Here is a 14310-nt window from a genome sequence, read left to right as displayed (position 1 = left end):
AGAGAAGGGTGGAAATTGGAAGCAAAGTTGATAAAGTTTTCTAGTTCGGGGCGGGAGCAGGAAACGGCACCGATACAGTCATCAATGTACCGGAAAAAGAGTTGGGGGAGGGGGCCTGAGTAGGACTGAACAAAGAATGCTCGACATATCCCACAAAAAGACAGGCATAACTAGGACCCATGCGGGTACCCATAGCGACACCTTTTACTTGAAGGAAATGCATGGAGTTGAAGGAGAAGTTGTTCAATGTGAGAACAAGTTCAGCCAGGCGGAGGAGGGTGTTGGTGGATGGGGACTGGTTGGGCCTCTGTTCCAGGAAGAAGCGGAGAGCCCTCAAACCATCCTGGAGGGGGATGGAGGTGTAGAGCGATTGGACATCCATAGTGAAGAGGAGGCGGTTGGGACCAGGAAACTGGAAATTGTCAAAATGACGTCGGGCGTCATTGACGTAGGGTGTTTTTCTTCAGGTTTGCACTTGCTGATGTTCATTATTCAGTATATTCACACCTAATCTGTACTAATGCTTTGTCTTTCAACACACCATTAACATATTGTTTGCCTTTGCTCCGTGACCTTTTGGTCAGCTATGTGGCCTGGTCCAATCTGCACCTTCTCCTTTGTTATCTCTTGCCCAACCCCCACCTCACTTGTTTATAATCTGTGACTTTTCTAATATTTGTCAGTTCCGAAGAAGGGTCACTGACCCGAAACGTTAACTCTGCTTCTCTTTCCACAGATGCTGCCAGACCTGCTGAGTGAATCCAGCATTTCTTGTTTTTGAGTCATTGAGGATGGGGATGTTTTTCGAGCTTCCTCATCTCATCTGTCCACCTCCATTCATGACTGGATGTGGTAGGACTAAGGACCTGTGATCTGATCGTGAGGGAGATATCCTTGCATGGAGTGGTGGGATCTATGGAGAATGATCCTGACAAGTGTGTGTAAACCTGGAATGGAAGCTTTCTGTGGAGGTACAGGAGTAGGCCATTCAGACCCAGTATTTTATAAAGGTTTATCATAACTTATTTACTTTTACTCTATGCCTCTATTAATAAAGCCAAGTGTCCTGTTTGCTCTTTGAAGCCTTTTCAAACCTTCTAAGATTGGTGTACATTGTCACTTTGTTCTTGCACCCACTTTAGAATTGTACCATTTCATTTATATGGCCTCTCCTTATTCTTCCTCCCAAATTGTATCTCTTCACAATTCTCTGTGTAAATTATATCTGCCATGTGAAAGCCCATTTTCCAGTTTTTTTTAAGCTCCCCTGAAGTGTGTTACTATCACTGGCACAGGATGAAATTCCCGAGCATTCTTTGATGCTATCTCCATCGAAAGAGCAATCTGACACGCTAACTCAAATGTAGGATTTTGTGTGTTTAGTGTCTTTTCTCATTCACCAATATAAGCACAAATCTGTCTCATAATGTACCTTCTAAGAATGTGCCAAAGCTGCAATGCAGTGATAAATTCTTCAGTGCCACAATGTACTCACCAACTGTTTCACAACTTTTCTGCTTTCTGGTTCCAAATTTCTAGCTTGCCGTGATCTCTAGTGGCTTAGGGTTGAAATGTTCCTCTAACTTGGTGATGATTGTTTTGAATGGCACATCTTTTGCCTTGATAGGAGCAGGAAGCTTTGTTAGCTGGTCATACACTTCCAGGCTAATTTCCATTAGCAAAATTGCTTTCTTGCCCTCAAGAATTGCTTTATTCTGAGTCTTGACCTCTATATTTTCATCTTCACATTCCAATATGTTATTAGCTCTGAAAAACATTTCAATTCTTTCAATATATGAACTGAATGGTTCTCGAGCCCTCTCATATGTTCCGAGCCATGTATCCCTTGGGTGTAGCCATATTTTCCCAAAATATCACTTTGAATCGGATGCACACTAAGACCCTGCGGCATCTCATTCAACTGAGGAGACAGTCTGTGGCCCAGGCTTCACACAATCCACCCAAAATCTCCACCATCTGAGCAGGTAGCTCACCAGGAGCTGGCTGATCTTGTTCACTGCAGTCCCTGCTGCTGTTTGCTGCCAATATTTTCGGACTTTTATCTCATCCTCATCACCATTTTCTCTGATATATTCAGGGGGCATCAGCAGAGAAAATGTACACCAAGTGTGGAAAGTGCAAGGACGTGTTTATTTACATCATTACCTCATGAACATAATATACAAATACATTACATGTGTGAATCACATCTTGATCACTATTCCCTTTATACCAGATGTGTCTGAATAAATGGAACCCCGTCACAATAAACACTGTCACCTTTCAATGTTTAGCGGAGAGGTTTGACGGCCTGGTGTGTGTGATTCCCACATTAATGTGTTTGCACAAAGTTTGGAGAAAGATGGAGATATGAATAATTTGTTGGGAAATCTTTAAGCATATCTCCATGTCTCTCACGCACAAAGAACTGCAAACACATGGATTCAGAAAGAACCTGAGTGCAAAATCAACAGAAAAAAACACAGCCAGAGAGACTTGCAATAACCTGTAGCTCAGGGAAAGTACATGATGTTATGGAAGGGACTTTGATTTTTTTTTTTGTGAATTTTATTTTGTTGAGGAAATTATAATCAAACTGAATAAATGTAAGACCAGTTCTTTTTCAAGAGGGCACTGAAAGTATTAATTTGACAACTATGTTGACAAGTTGTCATGACTCAAGTTAAATGTAGAACAGAAGCCCTGGGAACGGGGAAATGTGGACAGAGAAGTCAGTCGTGCCTCTTGATTGGACAAGCCCGGCAGCAGCAGCGCGCACCAAAGAGGGCAGAAAAATCGCAAGCTTTTGTTTGTAGCAGTCATTGTGTTTTACCTTCTGGAGTGAGCAGCTGATAAAGTTAGCCAGAAGAAGTGTCAAGGAATGAGAGAAGACTGCAACCCACCTTGTTTTGCAGCAAATCTTGAAAAGACTCTGAGAAGTTCACTGTGTCAATTCGTCTCATATTCTGCCTTTGAAGAAAGCCTGCTAAAATTAATTCTCAACCCCGCCTCTAAATAAACTCTTCTAAAAGAACCTAGTGACCTGTGTACATGTACTCGGAAATTAGACTGCATGTCAATTTTGGAACAACATATCTCATCTGCTGTTTTCTTCAGAAATGAGCAAGTAATCAGTCCAAGTGTTTTTTTTTTGTCTTTAACAGAGCCCTGAATTGTATAGAAAAATCCCTTTTTTTTCAGTATGTGTGTGTGCGTGTGTTCAGCTGAGGTAAGAAAGGGACTTTAAATGTTGGTTAAGGTAAAAAGGGAACTTTTAAAATTTCCACCTGTGTGTTTATGCTTTACTTCATGATTAGTTAAAACTTGTTCTATAAGAAACTGGTAATTTTGTTGTTCATTAACTGTCTTCTATTCTGGGAAAAATAGAGCATATGATTGACTGTATCAGTAAGTGGGAAAAGTTAAAATTTTTGTTGTGACCTGTGGAGAAGTGGGATGAGAATAAATAGTAACCACCTCAGATTTCAATTGCAGCAGCACTTGTGATCTGGCTCTGCAACTTAGTTGGTTAAAGCACCTGTCTTGTAAACAGGAGATCCTGGGTTCGATCCCCAGCGGAGCCTTAATTCATATTTGCAATCTGCTTGAGAAGTTTCCGTGTCAACATTTATGTCTGTGTCTTGTGAACTTCAACTGAGAATTCAAATTGCGTGATGAATTTCATTCACAGGAGAAAATAGCCTTTGTGAAGGATGTGAGTTTGGAATGGCTCTTTCTCCTCGGACAGAAATTCAGTGCTGATATTTCAAAGGCAACTTCTTTGATACAAATTTGTTCAAAGTTGCATTCAACCTGGAAAAAAAGCTCGACCTTAATCTCACTGAAGGAAAGTGTGACCGTGTTGTATGTTTCAAAGTGTGTGTGTCATTATGTGTTGCTTGTAACTGGGACACGACACAAGTGGGAGGGTTGATCTGAGGTTTGGAATATTTCTCAGTCAGGAACAAGAAAAATCAAAGGAACCAAATAAGAAAACCATTGTCTCATGTGGTTACCGAGAAACGGTGAGGAGATATTAAACTTTGTTCTATTCAAAACAGCTGTGAACTTTGACCTTTCCTGCCTTTTCTCAACAGTATTTGAAGTGTCTCGGTAACAATGTTCAGTGTTGATGAGAGTGGGGTCTGGGTGAGCATCTGCTGAGTGTGACAGGGTCAGGACTGGATGCAGGAAGTTCTCTGACAGTCTCTCTCTCTCGCTGATGGGTTTGAGTTGATTTTCAACTGGGAGCAGCTGGTTTTTCGATAAATGAAGGAAGTTCCCTCTCCATTTTTTTCTGACAGACAGTGTAGTATAAGGATGTAAAGGGTTAATGCTGAAGACAGTGGGATCAATCACTCCCACTGTCAGAGTGATGATGCAACAGTCAAATGAGATGAGGTTTGGGAGAAGAGAGAGCAGCACCAAGGATGCCAACTTCGGAGGCTTGATGAGTGTGTATATAGTATTGTGTAAATTAGAAAAGAGTTCTTAGTTCTTTCAGCAGGAAATGTGTCCAGAAAATATTGATAAAGTCACAATTTTATAATTCAGGAGTCGGAACACAGATATTAACTCCAAGTGACAGTTCTGGGTTCATTTAACAAAAGTAGAGAATAATATTACTCACTGCTTGAAATCCCCCAGTGAGGAGACAGTTAAACAGATGATCTGTTGGGGCATCCTTCGATCCAAGGTTTCGACAGCACTTAATCTCCCCTTCTGGTGAAATTCTCTGTAATTTGCAACTTTTTTTATCCAGCTTTGATGGGTGAGTGAAAAAACTGAAAAAAGTGAACAGTTCCATCCTTTCTTTTCTTTCTTCTTCCCTTCTTTCCATCAGTTTCTCTTTTCTGTCCCAGATCAATGAGAATCCCAATTTAATCTGCTGTTTTATCCATTCCAATCAGAATTCAACATTCCAATCAAATCTATTTGTTATTCCACAGTGTCTCTCCATGTGTTTTATTCTGTTGTATTCTCTCACAGTCTGATTGATGATCAATGTTCCATCCCACTCTCTGTTCTGGTGAAGATCAGAAGCAGTAATATCTGTTTGCACCACCCACCAAGTCGGCCTGAGGCTGTGCCTCGCTGATCATGTGGAGTTAGGAACATAGGAACATAGGAGCAGGAGTCGGCCATTCAGCCCATCGAGCCTGCCCACCATTCAATATGATCATGGCTGATCGTCCACTTCAATGCCCTTTTCCCCACACTTTCCTCGTATTCCCTTATGTCATTTGCATTTAGAAATCTGTCAATCTCTGCTTTAAACATACTCAATGACTGAGCTTCCACAGCCCTCTGGGTTAGAGCATTCCAAAGATTCACAAACCTCTGAGTAAAGAAATTTCTCCTCATCTCTGTCCTAAGCAGCTACTCCCTTATTTTGAAATTCCTTCCCTTGGTTCTCCACTCCCCAACCAGGGATCTTAGCTGCATCTACCCTGACTGTCGTTTAAGTATTTTGTAGGTTTCAATGAGATCACCTCCCATTCTTGGAAACTCTAGAGAATACAGCCCCAGTTTCTCCAACCTTTCTTCATACAACAGTCCCACCATCCCTGGAAGAAGTCTGATGAACCTTCGTTGAACTCCCTCCATGGCAATAATATCCTTCCCAAGGTAAGGAGACCAAAACTGTATTCCAAGTGTGGTTTAACCAAGTTTCTGTACAATTGAAGCAAGAATTCACGACTCCCGTACTCAAATCCTCTTGCGATAAAGGCTAACATACTATTAGCTTTCCTAATTGCTTGCTGCACCTGCATGTTAGCTTTCAGTGACTTATTGACATGGACACCCAGACCACCCTTATATTCTATACATCAGCTAATAAAGGAAAGGATTCCATATACCTGCTGAACCACCTTATTGACCTGTCCTGCTACCTTCAGGGATCTGTGGACATTCACTCCAACGTCTCTCACTTCCTCTACACCGTTCAGTGTTCTCCCATTAATTGTGTATTCCTTTGCCTTTTTTGACCTCCCAAATGCATCACCTCACCCTTGTCCAATTTGAATTCCATTTGCCACTATTCTCCCCACCTGACCAGTCTATTGATATCTTCCTGCAGTGTACAGCTATCCTCCTCCCTATCAACAACACGGACAATTTTCTTGTCATCTGCAATCGTCTTGATTATGCCCTCTACATTCATGTCCAAATCATTAATTTATACCACAAAAAGCAGGGAACCTAGTTCTGAGCCCTGTGGAACACCACTTGAAACAGACCTCGAGTTGCACAAACACCCGTACCCAATTCCTTCTTGTTTCCTGCCACCGAGTCTATTTTATGTCCAGCTTGCTACATTCCCCTGGATCCCATGTGCTTTTATTTTTTTTAACCGGTTTGTCATGTGGGATCTTGTCAAAAGTCTTGCTAAAATCCATGTCGGCCACATCAACTGCACTATCCTCACAATCCTCATTGTTACTTCTTCAAAAACATTCAATCAAGTTCGTCAGACAGGAGCTTCCCTGAACAAATCCATGCTGATGATACTTGATTAATCTGTGCCTTTCTAAGTGACAGTTTATCCTGTCTCTCAGAATTAATTCCAATAATTCACCCACTATTGAGGTTAGGCTGACTGGTCTTTAATTATTCGGTCTATCTCTTGCTTCCTTTTTCAACAATGGTGCAATGTTAGCAATAAAAACAAAATGTACTGCAAATACACAGCAGATCTGGCAGCATCTGTGGAGAGAGAAGCAAAGTTAACATTTCAGGTCAGTGACTTTTCATCAGAACAGATATGTTAACTTTGCTTCTCTCTCCACAGATGCTGCCAGACCTGCTGTGTATTTCCAGCACTAATAGTTTTTATTTCAGATTTCCAGCATCTGCAGAATTTTGCTTTTATTGCAGAGACCTCCAATCCTCTGACATCACACCTGTATCCAGTGAGGGATAGGAAACTGATGGTCAGACCTTCCACTATTTCCTCACTGGCTTCTTTTAACAGCCTGGGGTACATTTCATCCAGCCCTGATGATTTATCCACTTTCAAGGATGCTCATCCCATTTATACTTCTTCTCCCCCTCAGTTTATCATGTCCAATGCTTCACACTCCTTCTCCTTAATTATAATGTCTGCATCACCCCCTCATTTGTGAAGACAGTAAAGTATTCATTAACAAACATACCAACATCTTCAGCCCTGACACATAGGTTACTTTTCAGTTCTTTGATGGGCCCTACTTTTTCCTCTGTTGCCTCTTACTCCCATGTATTGAAGAAATATCTTTGAATTCGTTTTGATTTTGCTTGTCAAAATTCTTTCATGCTCTGTGTTTTTCACCACTGCTCCCAAATGCCTGTAGTCATGTCAAAGCACAACTTGTCAGAAGTGGGATTTAAACCCACCCCTCCAGAGAGCGTTGTGATCTGAATGCACCATTTCAGACTGCTTGACCATCCTGTCTACCCCATGTGGATGCTTAATGCTGAGGTAGTTATCCATTCTTTGTGAAAGTATTTGTGAGATTGTGGAAATGTCGGGAAGAAAGACCAGCGGGAAAGCTCGGTCCAAGGCCAAGTCTCGCTCCTCCCAGGCTGGACTGCAGTTCGCGGTGGGTCGTGTTCACAGGCTCCTGAGAAAGGGTAACTATGAAGAGCGTGTGGGTGCGGGAGCCCCGGTCTATCTGGCTGCTGTGCTCGAGTATCTGACCGCTGAAATCCTAGAGCTGGCCGGTAACGCGGCCCGGGACAACAAGAAGACCCGCATCATCCCCAGACACCTGCAGCTGGCCGTCCGCAACGACGAGGAGCTCAACAAGCTGCTGGGAGGAGTGATCATCGCACAGGGCGGGGTGCTGCCGAATATCCAGGCCGTGCTGCTACCCAAGAAAACCAGCGCTCAGAGCTTCCAGAAAAAGGAAAGCGGCCAAAATGTCATCTAATAAACCAAAGGCTCTTTTCAGAGCCACCCACAGTCTCTGTGAAAGGGCTGATTACTGTCTAATTCCAGCATGTCAGTAACAGGACAGAATAAGATCTATTTAAAATGTTTAAGCAACTATTTCAGTGACTTCTCACTGTCCCCCTGATCCCTGTGTGAAGGGGAATTACCAAAAGTCTAATTTATTCCTTTCCACACCAAGTTTGAGTTATTGGTCCCTTAAGGATTGCTGAATGGAGTCTTTTACCGCCAGTTACAGATAAGAAGTGGGAAAAAAATGACAGGTTAAAACTGTGCGTAAAATAGCGCCAGGAATTTGTGGCGAAAATAGCGGAATAAACAAAGGTTTTTAAATGTTGGTGGAAAATATTTTACGAACAACTTTAAATAGATTTTCCAGTAATCGCTTCTTTCCGACACTGAAGTTGGCGCCTTTTGTAAATTCAAACTTTCTGCCAGGTCGACAATTTAAACCAATGTAATAAAAACAAGAAATGCTGGAACCACTCAGCAGGTCTGGCAGCATCTGTGGAACGAGAAGCAGAGTTAACGTTTTGGATCCGGAACTTTTCGCACCCACACTGTTTGGGATCATCTTTTCCCTGCTGCTCTCATATGCATTCAAGTCTTCAGAAGAAGGAATTTTCCTCCACACATGATCAGGTGGCAGGTTGTTCAACCTTGCCTGTCTAAGAGCGAAGACCAAAGTACGGAAAGTCCTCATCAGGGAACTCCTCTTTGCTGACAATGCTGCATTAACATCTCACATTGAAGAGTGTCTGCAGAGTCTCATCGACAGGTTTGCGACTGCCTGCAACGAATGTGGCCTAACCATCAGCCTCAAGAAAACGAACATCATGGGACAGGATGTCAGAAATGCTCCATCCATCAATATCAGCAACTACACTCTGGAAGTGGTTCAAGAGTTCACCTACCTAGGCTCAACTATCACCAGTAACCTGTCTCTCGATGCAGAAATCAACAAGCGCATGGGAAAAACTTCCACTGCTATGTCCAGACTGGCCAAGTGAGTGTGGGAAAATGGCACACTGACACAGAACACAAAAGTCCAAGTGTATCAAGCCTGTGTCCTCAGTATCTTGCTCTACAGCAGCGAGGCCTGGACAACATATGTCAGCCAAGAGCGACGTCTCAATTCATTCCATTTTCGCTGCTTCCGGAGAATCCTTGGCATCAGGTGGCAGGACCGTATCTCCAACACAGAAGTCCTCGAGGTGACCAACATCCCCAGCTTATAGACCCTACTGAGGCAGCGGTGCCTGAGATGGCTTGGCCATGTGAGCCACATGGAAGATGGCAGGATCCCCAAGGACACATTGTACAGCGAGCACGCCACTGGTATCAGACCCACCGGCCATCCATGTCTCCACTTTAAAGACGTCTGCAAATGCGACATGAAGTTCTGTGACATTGATCACAAGTCATGGGAGTCAGTTGCCAATGATCGCCAGAGCTGGCGGGCAGCCATAAAGGCGGGGCTGTAGTGCGGCGAGTCGAAGAGACTTAGCAGTTGGCAGGAAAAAAGACAGAAGCGCAAGGGGAGAGCCAACTGCGTAACAGCCCTGACAACCAATTTTATCTGCAGCACCTGTGGAAGAGCCTGTCACTCTAGAATTGGCCTTTATAGCCACTCCAGGCACAGCTCCACAAACCACTGACCACCTCCAGGCGCTTACCCATTGTCTCTCGAGACAAGGAGGCCAAAGAAGAAGATGTGGCTTTTCACTGAGGGCATGTTTCGACTGGGGAAATAACTAACTGTAGAACCTCGGGCACTGTTTACACAGCCCGTTTAGAAAATCAAATCCACTGCACATCTTTGCTGCAAATGAAATGTCAAATTCGGGGATTCCAGTTTTATTCCCGAATACAGGACAGATTTATTCTAGACACTTCTGAACAGCCTATCCGATCTCCCGTTTCCAGGTCACTGCTCTCTCTGTGAGGCTGTGGGTGGCTCTTAGAAGAGCCTTTGTTGTGTGTTTGCTGGAAAGGGTCGAGTTGTTCAGCCTCCGAATCCGTGGAGAGCGGCCCTGCCGTTTCAGAACGTACACCACATCCATGGCAGTGACCGTCTTGTGCTTGCCGTGCTCAGTGTAGGTGACCGCATCCCTGATCACATTCTCCAGGAATACCTTCAACACCCTGCGACTCTCCTCAGAGATCAAACCTGAGATCCGCTTGACCCCGCCACGGCGAGCCAGGCGGCGGATTGCTGGTTTGGTGATGCCCTGGATATTATCACAAAGCACTTTGCGGTGCCGCTTTGCTCCGCCTTTTTCGTACCTCCCTCTCTCAATTTGTACCCTCTCCATTGCCTCTACTCTCTGCACTTCTACTGATATTTTGTCCAATTCCACTTCCTTAATGATCACTGATACAAAGTACTTATTAAGTAGATTAACATTGCCCTGCACTTCCAAGCATATATTACCCTCTTTGTCCCTAATAGGCTGCACTCTACCTCTTACTACCCACTTATCATTTACATGCTGCTCAAAGATTTTTGGGTTCCTTTTCATGTTGACTGCCAGTCTATTCTCATAGAAATAGAGAATAAGCTAAATATAGAAGATATAAATATTTCGCATCCTTGGGTGAGGTGGAACTTTTTTATGTTGTGGGTGGTAATGTCTCGGCCCACGAGTGTGGTGAAGCAGAGACAATCAATGATTTGAAAAGGAAATTGGATGGATACTTGAAGGAAAGAAACTTGCAGGAGGAAAGGGATCGAGCTGGTGAGTGGAACTGACTAGATTGCTCCGGGGAGAGCCAGCATGGATGTGATAGGCCGAACGACCACCTTCTGTGCTGTAAATGACTCTGTGTTGTTTCTCAAATCCAATCCACTGGTGCTTGGTAAATAATTTGAAAGTAAATTGTGCAACTGGAAAATCAGAACCAAGGCAAGGGACGCATAAGGAAGCAGAATTGCTGAAACCCGGGATTGAACCTGGGTTCCCATGGATCAGATACTCCTCCACTAGGGATCCACTAGGGATCATCCAAGTTACTTTTAAATCCTCCCATGGGTCCACATGTCAGACTGAGTTCCATGTTGTAGAATCAAGCAAAGGAAATCTGCTCAGTTCCAAAACTATCAGCAAATTGAAGCTGATTACGATCAACATCAACAGAGGTCAGAACTACCTGGTGAAAGAAGACACCCTGAAGAAGGATCCACAATATATTCAAAGACATCGGCAAAGTAAAAAAGAAGAAAATCGATGATAAAAACAGAAAGTGCTGGAAAAACTGAGCGGGTCTGGCAGCATCTGTGGAGAGAGAAACAGAGTTAACATTTCAGGTCAGTGACCTTTCTTCAGAACTGGCAGATATAAGAAATGTAAAAGATTTTAAGCAAGTAAAGCGGGGATGGGGCAAGAGATAACAAAGGAGAAGGTATTGATAGGACAAGGTCACGGAATAGCTTAACAGAAGGAGAGGGCGGGTGTAGTGGGGGTTGGAGAGGGTGGGGGGGACATGGCGGGGGAAGTGAGGGGAGAGGGCGGGGAGAGGGGTGGGAAGCGAGTAGAGAGCGTGGGGAAAGCGGGGAGAGAGTGTGGGGGAAGCAAGTAGAGAGTGTGGGGGAAGCGGGGAGAGAGTGTGGGGGAAGTGGGGAGAGAGCGTGGGGGAAGCGGGGAGAGAGTGTGGGGGGGAAGCAAGTAGAGAGCATGGGGGAAGTGGGGAGGGAGCGGCCGAAGACATTGGTGGCGGTGGGTGTGCTCTCCTCGTCCTCCCCGCTCTCTACGGACATTCTCTCCCACCTGATCTCTCCGGTCTTTCTCCCCCGCCTGATCTCTCCGGCCATTCCAACCCCCCTCCCTCCACCCTAACCCCCTCCGCCCGATCTCACCAGCCATTCCCTGCTGCCATATAAACACATGGCCTTTGTTTTGCTTTACATGGCCTTTGTGTGATTATTTGAGCAGCGCCATCTTTAGTCCTGGCAGCTGCCAGAACGTCGCTGACTGGGACGTTTTATTTGAACAAAGTGATTGATGACAACGCTACGTCATCAGAATGCGCCGCGGTGCGCACATGAGCACACGGTCTCGGGCCCTCTGCGCATGCGCTGCGGTCCGGATTGTCAGGGCCAGTTTGCGCATGCGCAGATGACGTCATCGCGTAACGTCATTTTCCTCGGGGAACACGTGTTGGCATTTGCGCATGCGCAAACTGGTCCTGGCAATCCGGACTGCAGCGCATGCGCAGATGACCGGAGCCCGTTTGCGCATGTGCGTCAATCTTCCGAAAGCTTCGGCGCGAGTTTTTGAAAATGGAAGGAGGAGAGGTTTCGTCGGGCATTTTATCTCAATTATTTAGTCATTTTGGACATTTGCTTCATTTTTATTAGACAGAGGAGATTGTTCCAAGGTAAGTTGCTCTGAAAATACATTTCAAGGGAGGGAAGGGAAGGGAGGAGAGGGGAGGGGAGGGAAGGGAGGGGAGGGGAGGGAAGGGAAGGGAGGGGAGGGGAGGGGAGGGGAGGGAAGGGAAGGGGGAGGGAAGGGGGGGTAGGGAGGAGGGAAGGGAGGGGGAGGGAAGGGAGGAGAGAAGGGGGGAAGGTAGGAGGGAAGGGGGGAAGAAGGAAGGAGGGAAGGTAGGGGGGAAGGGAGGGGGGGAAAGGAGGGAAGGGTAGGGAGGGACGGGGGGGTTGGTGGGAGGACACAAGGACTGGCTGATGAGATGGAGCCAATTAATTTGCCCAACAATTGCCCGGAAGCACCTTCGGATGGAGGTGGCCACGTGCTGGACATCAGTCGCGTGCCACAATCCATGGATCCTGAGCATTTCACCCCCTGGCCTAATGATCTGATGGACCATACATACGCCTGCCTGTTCAAAGCTCCACTTCCCCCACCTGCGGTACCCTCTCCTTGCTGTTCAGTTACACAGTCACCTGTTCCTGCACCCATCCAAGCAGTGCACGTGGACACAGTGCCACATGTTTCCCCATCCGCCCTTGAAACAACCATGCAGAGCCTTGTGAGATCCGCAATTGCCAGCTGCTGCCTGTCAAGCAGAGAAGGCGTCCAAAGGGGTCAAACACTTGGGGAACATTCAGCAAGAAGAGACTGAGCACTAAAAGAAACAAGCATGCCGTGTCCAGTGGTAGCACAAATGTGAATGCTCTTGCTGCGGACACAACTGGTGAGGTGGGAGTGCAGCCACACCATTCTCCATCCTCAGTGTTGCTTTAAGGCAAAGGTAGATAAGAGTGAAAGAAATGGAAGATGATGCTGATAGTATAGGCAGGATTAAATGGGAATGGATGGGAAGACGCACGAGTAGCATAACCACTAGCAGGGAACAGCTGGGCTAAATGGCCTGCTTTATGTTCATAGTCCAAAAGAAATGTGCTTCTTTTTCCAGCACCCTCACATCATTCATGTTTTCCCTGAGAGCAGCATTGAACCATCACGAGATAAGGGCAGTTACATCATCCTGCCTCCTACAGCTGAGGTGGGTACGAAGTGATTCATTGGCCTATACTGCAGAGCATAAAGCATGCGCAACAGTAATTTCATTGGAGGGAGGGAAGCTCTGACTCTGATTTGCTTTTCTTCTTTTCATGTAAAACATGCCGTCGAGAAAACAATCCTCGAGACTTACGGTCAGCATTCAAGCAACGAAGGCAACTGGATCATGCTGCGGAGCTCATCACGATGTGGAAAGGAACATTACATTTATGGATGAATTGGGAATGCACATTGTGATGCGCTTGGGGAACATTCACCAAGAATAGACTGAGCTCAGACTCTTGTGACTTTGCCTTCTTCACATGAACAATACAGTAGTGGAATAGAGAGCCAAGCGTTCATCACCAGAAGGCTCTCCAGGAACAATCTCTTTTGCTGTGCATAGCAGAGACTCGGCCTGTCTGTCTAACGGGAATGCTGAACACAACACTCATGTATCCATGCACAGCAGTTCCTCGGATACTTAATGAACTTAATAAAACTTTTCAATAATTAAACCCAGAATTGTTGAGGTTTTGTTTTGCATGCTATTTCCCCGACTTTGCAACTGCACTTCAGATATTCAACTATGGTGGGGGGGGGGGGGTAGAGGGAGGGGTGGGTGAAGAGGGGGAGGGGTGGGGAGAGCGGGGAGGGGTGGGGAGAGGGAGCATGCAAAATGCAGGGACCAAACAGTTGCAATGCCTGAAGTACTGTGGAGAAGTAGAGAAAGCAACTGGGTAGGGGAGAAAGCAACTGGATTGGGCATCCACAGCTGGAGGGAAGGGCTGAATGGAGAGGGCCGGAAGCGAGAGGCCGTAGACAGCCGCGGGGAGCGAGCGTGCGAAGACCTTGGTGTCACCGGGTCCAGGGACTGGCCAGTAAGTCTTTTGCTGTTGTGTTCATAGCGCATGC

The 14310-nt window shown here is 45.6% G+C and overlaps 1 non-coding gene across 1 annotated transcript; it reads left to right on the top strand.

Annotated features, from left to right (window-relative positions):
- The first annotated feature begins 3510 nt into the window (after positions 1-3510).
- trnat-ugu (transfer RNA threonine (anticodon UGU)) lies at positions 3511-3584 on the top strand. The gene has a single exon. It is a non-coding gene; the product is annotated as a tRNA-Thr (tRNA).
- The last annotated feature ends 10726 nt before the right edge of the window (positions 3585-14310 follow it).

This window comes from Heterodontus francisci, unplaced genomic scaffold (genome assembly GCF_036365525.1).
Source record: "Heterodontus francisci isolate sHetFra1 unplaced genomic scaffold, sHetFra1.hap1 HAP1_SCAFFOLD_61, whole genome shotgun sequence".
Taxonomy (NCBI): domain Eukaryota; kingdom Metazoa; phylum Chordata; class Chondrichthyes; order Heterodontiformes; family Heterodontidae; genus Heterodontus; species Heterodontus francisci.
The sequence above is the reverse complement of the archived record's forward strand: the minus strand, read 5'-3'. Positions and strand labels throughout refer to the sequence as shown.